An 8,890-nucleotide genomic window follows, 5' to 3' on the forward strand; every position below is an offset into this window, starting at 1 on the left:
ATACATATATATATATATGTATGCATGTATATATATACATATATATATATATGTATGCATGTATATATATACATATATATATATATGTATGCATGTATATATATATACATATATATATGTATGTATGCATGTATATATATATACATATATATATGTATGCATGTATATATACATATATATATATGTATGTATGCATGTATATATATATATATATATATATATATATATGTATGTATGCATGTATATATACACTTGTGCCCGATATTATTCATACCCCTCGGATCTTTGAGATTTCTATAAGAATATTGCTCAAACCAGAAGGTAGACAATATTAAAGGGATTTCAAACAATAAATCAAGCATAAGCATTTAATTTAAACTCAACAAATAAATAAATTATGCAAGTTTGAAACATTATACAAAGAAAAACAATAATGGCACTAGTTCAAAATTATTCATACCTCTCTTACTAATAGTCAATAGCATGCCCTTTATTCTTAATAACTGCCTGTAACCGTTTTGGATATTCATCAACAAGGTTTTTAAAAGCATCAACACTGATTTTTGACCATTCTTCAATGCAGTAGTTCTCCAAATCCCTCAAATTTCTAGGTTTCCGCTTTTTAACCTCAGTTTTCAATATGTGCCAAGGGTTTTCGATAGGGTTCAAGTCGGGACTCTGGCTAGGCCATTTCAAAACATTAATTTGATTATCCTAAACCATTTCTTGACTATTTTGGCAGTATGTTTTGGATCATTATCCTGTTGAAGAACCCAGTTTGGTCCTAAATGGAGCTTCTCCGCATCCTGTCTAATGTTTTTTCTGGAGTATCTCCAAATATTGCTCCTTCTTCATGGTTCCATCTATCTTGACCAAACTACCTGGACCACTAGCCGAAAATGAGCCCCAAAACATTAGGCTACCACCACCATGTTTCACCGTGGGTACGGTGTTCTTTGGGTTGTAAGCTTTTCCTTTCTTCCTCCAAACGTAAGAAGCATCCATATGGCGAAACAATTCAATTTTTGTTTCGTCAGTCCACAAAATAATTGAGAAAACGGACTCTGGAGAATTCACATGGGTCCTAGCAAACTTTAGACGTGCTGCAAGGTGTTTTCCGGTGTGCAATGGAGTCCTTCTTGGTCTTCTTCCTTTCAGACCATTTTCATGCAGAGTCCTTTGCAATGTTTGCCTTGATATTTTTATGCCAGAAGACTCCAGATTTTCTAAAATGTCCTTAGTAGTGGTGGTTGGATTTGCATTAACACTTCTTACAATATTCCTGGTGGCTCTAGCAGACAGTTTTCTTTTCTTTCTTCTACCAATCAAGTTGTTTGTTGTGTGGTGGCTCTGGAATTTTTTGATGATGCTCTGTACTGTTGCTGTAGGGACCTCAAATTTCTTGGAAATTGACTTGTAACCTAAACCATCCTTATGTGAATTCACAATTTTAGTCCTAAGATCATTACTAAGCTCTTTTTTCTTCCTCATTCTAATAATTTTTATTCTTTTATTGGTTTTCAGTTGATATCATTTTAATTTCTGAAAAATGCAAAAAACGAAATAAAATTAATCAAAGGTTGTATAAAAGCATTCAAAATAAGAATCAAACAGGAAACAAACAGTCAGAAACTCGATTAATACTGAAAAAATAAGGGGGTATGATTATTTTTGAACATTGCAGATTTTATAAATAGCTGTATATTTCTTTTATTACAAGTATCCCGAGATTTTAAAATGACGAAAATGATCAGAAGAGGTTAATTAAGAATATGTATCAATATGGACGTAAACAATAAATTCTTACAAAGTTACACCTAATAAACTCAATTTTCAAGGGGGGGGGTATGAATAATATCGGGCACAAGTGTATACATATATATATATATATATATATATGTATGTATGCATGTATATATATATATATACATATATATATATATACATCTACATGTAAGCGTCTTTAATATATGTCGGTTGGACTGTGTTTACATTTTGACTATCCGTCACTGATTTTATTTGTGAAAAAATGTGTGAATTTGTTTATATCATCGTCAGTTACTATTCCAAAAGTGTCTGTCTCAACCAAACTTATTATTTAAAAAAAAAACAAAGCGGGAGACCAGTACCCGTATTAAGCTGGTCTGCAGTTGGACTTGTTGCTGGCTATCTTGCTCTTGCTTGTTGCTGGATGTCAACATTTTGAACCAAGAGAGAGATTTAGCTGTCGTACAAAGCTAAAACTCTGTAACATCATCTTTGTATAGATACTCCCTCAGGCATTTGTCTATTATAAAAAAAAAAATAGAAAAAAAAGCGATAAAAAAGCTGTGACGTGTGTACGCTTGTAATGCTGGATGCATGTAACAATTAATCTGCCATCATTATATGTATTTATGTATGTATATGTGTATGTATATTTATATATGTATGTGTGTGTATATTTATATATGTACATGTGAGTTTATTTATTTTATTTTTTTTTTGACACAGTGATCACCACTTATCAAGGCCCGGAAGCCACTCAGGAATAAGGTTTATTGCAAGTACATTACGTTAGTGTGGAGATTTGATGAAGTGTTTACTTAGGGGGGCAGTTCATTAGGAATTTGTTAACGTTGGACTTGAAGACATCCAAGTTGTAGTCCGGTGGGAAGCAGGCAGACGGAACAGAGTTCCACAGGCGTGCAGTTCTAGGAAAGAAGCTTTGTTCATGGAATCCACGTTTTGATTTAGGCACAGATAAAGAGTGGGGGAAATTTTTCACAGTGGGTTCAGCTAGACGGGTGTTTTTCATGAAAGATTGGCGAGGGGCGACCAGAGATTGGAGTTCAATATGTATTTATATCTATGTGTATATGTATGTATATGTGTCTATGTGTATATATGTTTGTGTGTGTACATATATACATTTATATATGTTTGTATACATGTATGTGTGTATATGCATGTATGTATGCAGGTGTGTATGTATGTGTATGTGTGTATGTGTATGAATGCATATATATGGATGTGTATGTATATGTAGGTAAGTGTATGTATATATATATGTGCATATGTGTAAGTATATGTGTGTATGTATTTGTATATGTGTATGTATATGTATGAATGTGGGTATGTATATGTATGTTTGTGTATTATGCATTGTGTATGTATATGGGTATATATAAGCGTATGCTTATAGACATGTATGTATGTATGTATGCATGTATATATTTATATGTATGTATACCAATGACGGTCTTGTTTATGTTTTCATGTGTGTGTGTATGTATATGTATGTGTGCGTATTGTGTATGTACGCATGTATATATGTGTGTGATATGTGTACATATGTATGTGTGCGTGCGTGTATATATATATATATATATATATATATGTATAACAATGACCGTCTTTAGTGTCATGTCTGCTTGAACATGTGAATTCGCCGGCAGGACTATATGTCTTTTTCGGGCTCATGAACTTTCAGTGTCTGAGGGAGTGGCACTCGTCTGACAAGACGTTGCAATCATCATATATATAGATATATATATAATCTTGGAAGTTTTAACCCTTAAATCTATATAAAAACAAATGTTATTTAATTTTTATATTTTTTATCTCATTCATTGGAAAATTATTTAGCCTGTAAGTCATTTAATCACCTGCAATCGCTGCATGAATTTGCTTTCTTGAATTCACAATAGTCCTAATGTTTTTTCAAAGATCATCAGTTGTTTACCATGAAATATTATTTTGGGATTTAAAAACAACAGTATATTAAATAATGGCTCCCCAGCAATGTTGATCAAATAGCACCTCCCTTAATCACAAGAACAAAAACAATGTTCTGAATATTTGATCCAATTTCCTGCTCTAGACTAATTTGGCTAACCTATTCATGCTATCAAATAAATATACATATATATATATATATATATATATATATATATATATATATATATATATATATTTCGGAATAGTTTTTATTTAACAATCAGTGGTTATGTAAACGTGAGATTGTAGGTTTACAAAATATTACTGGCAGTAATATTCTATAAGTTATCCCATCTAAACAAGAATTGCTCGATATGCAAGATAGAGCAAATAAATTAAATTGTAATTCAATGAATTTCAAAAAAACTCTCATTGAAATGAAATGAAGTGGTTGAGTTTCATATCAAAGAATTTTTATTATTCTAAGCATGACAAAGAATGTTTTAGAAAATTTATCTCCTTAACCTATAGGGTTTCGATATCTACCATCTCATCAGAGGAGAGAAAATATTAGCAAATAGTTATAAAGGTATGCACCCTATTTGCTAAAGTCAGTGAGACATGGAAAGTCAAAGTGAAAATAATACATTTCTCAGAAGTCCCGTAGCAGGAGGATTTGTAGAAAAAGGATATGAATGTTTTTGTTGATCCAACTTGCTTGGTAAAATCCATATTATACGTTCTTTACATCCGTTTGGTAATAATTTCCAAGCTATATACTGGGTAATCTGCATAGCTGTGTATATATCCGAATCGGGCAAGTGCTTGTTTAAATTTGTTTTGGATCCAGCGATAATAAATTCAAAGTCTGGTGGAAACCTTTTCATTAGAGGTTTATATTATTTTTAGTGGGGCAAGTGTTAGGGAGAGCAGGTAGTGGTAAGTGGTAGGAGGTGGGGTGAGACATGTGCATATTCATCCTAATATACACATGAACACATATATAAAAACACACACATACACACAATATACGTATATACATATACATACAAATACACATACACACACACATATATATACATATACAGACACATATATATATAAACATATATATACACATATACATACATATACACACATAAACATACATACATCTATATAAATAGATATCTCTTCAAGTAGAATCCAAGAATCATAAAGTTTGACCGGTCGCTTAATTGAGGTCAGTTCGTGTACAAGATATAGGGGCTTGGTTCGGGGGGGGGGGGAGATAGGAGGAGGAACAAGAAGAATATAGAGATAAGAACAAAAACCAAAATTAACTAAAAATAAAAAGGATGGGCCAAATAGTAAAAGGAATAATTCTTTTTTTCCGGATTTTTCCTAGTTTCATCTCAAAACTCATTGTCAATTTAAATCGTATTTGTTCTGTCAACTCAAGTTATATATTCTGCCCATGAGGTGCTAATTATTATTAATTTTATATGTATCTATATTTCCCTTGAAAAGAGGATTGACATAAAGTTTAGAATATACTAATGTTTATGAGCTAATTGTGAAATTAATTCTCATATTATTGATGGAACGTTTTATATTTATTTTATGGTCCTTACGGTAATAGTTCAATGCTAAATACGTTAAAACAATGGTAATAAAGTAATGATAATACCTTACTGAAAAACGTTTAAAATCAGTAATATCCATAACATTATGCTATTTAATAATATTTAACTGGGGAAATTTTCTACAACTGCATTCAAATATACACAAAGTTACCTATAAATACATGAATAATATACATACACAAATACATATACACACACACACACACACGCATATATATATATATACCTACACATAATATATACATACACACCCACGTACACATGCATGAACGCTTACAATATATATTTTTACATACTCGCAACCATACAGTTAATAGACACATACGCTCACTTATTCTATATATACTTACATCTAAGCCCATATATACCCACATATGACACGTGTTCCATATATACCCAGATATACCCTTATATATACAAAAAAATATATTTAAACATAAAAAATGTATACCATTATTTAACACCATTAATTATAGCAATAATTAGTGTAAGCAACTTACCTAAGTTTATCATAGGTATTTTTTATTCTTTAACCGCCACTCTGCTAATTTAACATTAATAAGATGAAAAAAGTGGGGTTGTGTAACTATGGCTATAGAATTTAATTAAACTAGTACCGACAGGGATGACGCATCAATGAGTATAGTTCTTTCTTGTTTATACGTACGGATCAGGAGATTACCTTGCAATGGGGAATTTTTACTCCTTTTCTGGTTAGTAGATGGGGGCGGAGTTTTAAATTCTTTAATTTGGAAGCTAGATGTTTTTGGAAATACTATTATCATTAGATCTTAGAGTGCAAATTACGTGTAGGAGATTTAAAGTATGTTAATGTGCTTATAGTAAGGCTCTACTTAACATGCGCATATATACAAAAAGAGAAAGTTATTTTATGTGTTAAAAGAGGTGATTAAGAACCTATCTTTAGAAAATGAACATTATTATATTAGCAAAGTAATTGTTTAGATTTTAGTCAAGACTGACGTGTATTTAGTACTTTGTCGTTACCTATTTCTCATTTATACCGAGAGTGTATGTTATTTTATTTTAAGATTGCTGTATTTAAATTTTTTCTTGTGTTTACATCTGGACACTAGCTCGTTCTTGGTATTTATTATGGGTTTATTGAAGGTTATGATGTTAACTGCCTCGGATATACAAAGATTGCAAAACTTATCCCCTGGGGCATATGATCTAGATTAATTCAGTATTCTCCATTTAATTGAATATGGAATTTTCTTGTCCTCTAGGCTGTTGATTAATTTGGTTAAAGATGTACTATTATTATCATTGTTTTGAGATCTTTCATTTCTGAAGGAATGTAGGTGGCTTGAGATTCTTATTTTTATTAAGCTTGAAGATGCACCTATATACGTGAATGTTATCTTTGTTTTATTACTGTTTATTTGTTCATTGGTCCCATTTCTATTGAGTCCTATATTGGGGGGCTGGGCAAAGATGGGGCATGGGGATTCATAGCCTTGGTTCTGGTTAGTCCTAAACCGGTCTTCACTGGGAATTATATCATTGGTTACGTTAGCCTGGCTGTTGTTTTTCTGTTGTTATTATTATTCAAGCCCTCACCATATGTTTCCCTATATATGTTTGCGTTCTGAACGCTTCGACTATATTCATTGTTTTCCTCGTTTGATTGGTTGTTATTATGTTTTGGTAATTGCGTGACTGTGCAAGCGTATACCACGTCTTTGTGTATGCAATCGTTATTAAGGGGGCATTCATTTTTATTTAGGCAGTTACATTTGTTACTAGGTATTTGGTCAATTGGTATATCCAGCGCTTTTTTAATTTTCCTGTTATTTGTTGAAATTATTGTCTGTGCTAGATTAGGCATTGTGGAGTATGAGATTTTTATGGAGTTTTTGTTTAATATGGTACTATACTTATGAGGGTATTTAAAGGATTTTTCCACTATTCTGAAAATTCTTTTATATATATATATATATATATATATATATATATATATATATATATATATATATATAAATATATATTTTTTCTCTCTCTCTCCTTTTTCTTCCGAGATCTTTTTTATTTATAGTTATGTCTCGGAAGTAGAGTGAATAGCACATCTTATTTTTCTTTTATTAATATTATTTTTTTTCCTTCTACACATGTTTGTGAATTATTCCATGGATTTCTGCCTTTGGATTATTATGGACCCATCTTCTTCTAATTACGGGATTTCCTTGGATTTTACTTGTACAAATGGAAATTCTTTTAACTTTCTTGAAGTTTTACATTTGGATTTTACCGTCACTGGATTTTTTATCTTCCACCAGGCTATCCATTCATGTGTAATCACCTTTTTCTTTACCATATTCCCTCTGCTTCACTTTTTTTGTTTTCAAGTAAGATCTTTGACTTACTTGTTGTTTCATCAAATACTTCTGCATGCAAAATCCGATCCCGCATTTTGCTAATTCCTACCCTCTGATGAGAAGGAAAGTATTTCTTCGAAACTCTGCGGATTAAGGACTATCCATTTATCTAGTGTTTCCTTTTCAGATTAAATATGTTTTTAACTCATTTCAAAGTGTTTTTTAACATATTTTATTAACTGTTTGCTCATATATATAAATATATATATATATATATATATATATATAGGCAGATATATATGAAAATATTTCTGCTTGCTAAAATGTTTTCATCTTAAATTCTACGCAATTATACAGAATATATAAACTATGCATAAATAAAAACCATAAAATATTTATAGTAATTAATTAACACTCGTTTTTCAAAGGAATATGCTAATTAGTTAACCTTCATGTAGTCGCTTGCATATCCATGCTTAAGTATATAAAAAAAAAAGTTTGTTCTAATAATTTTTAAATAGAAAAAGTAGGCTTTTAATATCAATGTCAGAGCGAGAAAAACACAACTTTATATATATATATATATATATATATATATATATATATATATATATATATATATATATATATATATATATATATATATATATACAGTATCGGCCATAATATAAGGAACGGAAAAAAAAAAATTACAATTATTCATGTATATTTAAAAAATTAGTGCATGGATTTTTCTGAAATACTCAGAATAAACAAATAGAACCAATGTGTATAAACTGGTACCAAAAAAATAAAAATAAAAATAAAATTAGGATTCAATATTGAGAAATATTTTAGTTTTAAATTATATCTGTGGATTTATCCTGGCCAAAAGTTAAGGAACGAAATAGAAACTTTGTTTTTTTTTAATGCAAATGTTTTAAAAAATAAATTCATTCAATATTTAGTGAACATCCCATTATTCTTTATGACCTCACTGCATCTTCGTCCACAAGACTGGATTAGTTTCTTGCAAAATTCAGGATTTATCTTTTCCCACTCTTCCTTCAATAAATCCCACAAATGATTTTGATTTTGGGGATTCCTTGTCTGTGCTCTTTCTCCAATCATTTTCCAAACATTTTCTATCGGATTCAGATCCGGACTCTGCGCTGGCCAGTCCATTACTCTTATTTCTTCTTCCTCGAGGTAACTTATCACTTTTTTAGCTTTATCGTAAGCTCTCAA

Source organism: Euprymna scolopes, chromosome 46, assembly GCF_053919585.1.
Source record: "Euprymna scolopes isolate OS-2025 chromosome 46, ASM5391958v1, whole genome shotgun sequence".
Classification (NCBI taxonomy): Eukaryota; Metazoa; Mollusca; class Cephalopoda; order Sepiida; family Sepiolidae; genus Euprymna; species Euprymna scolopes.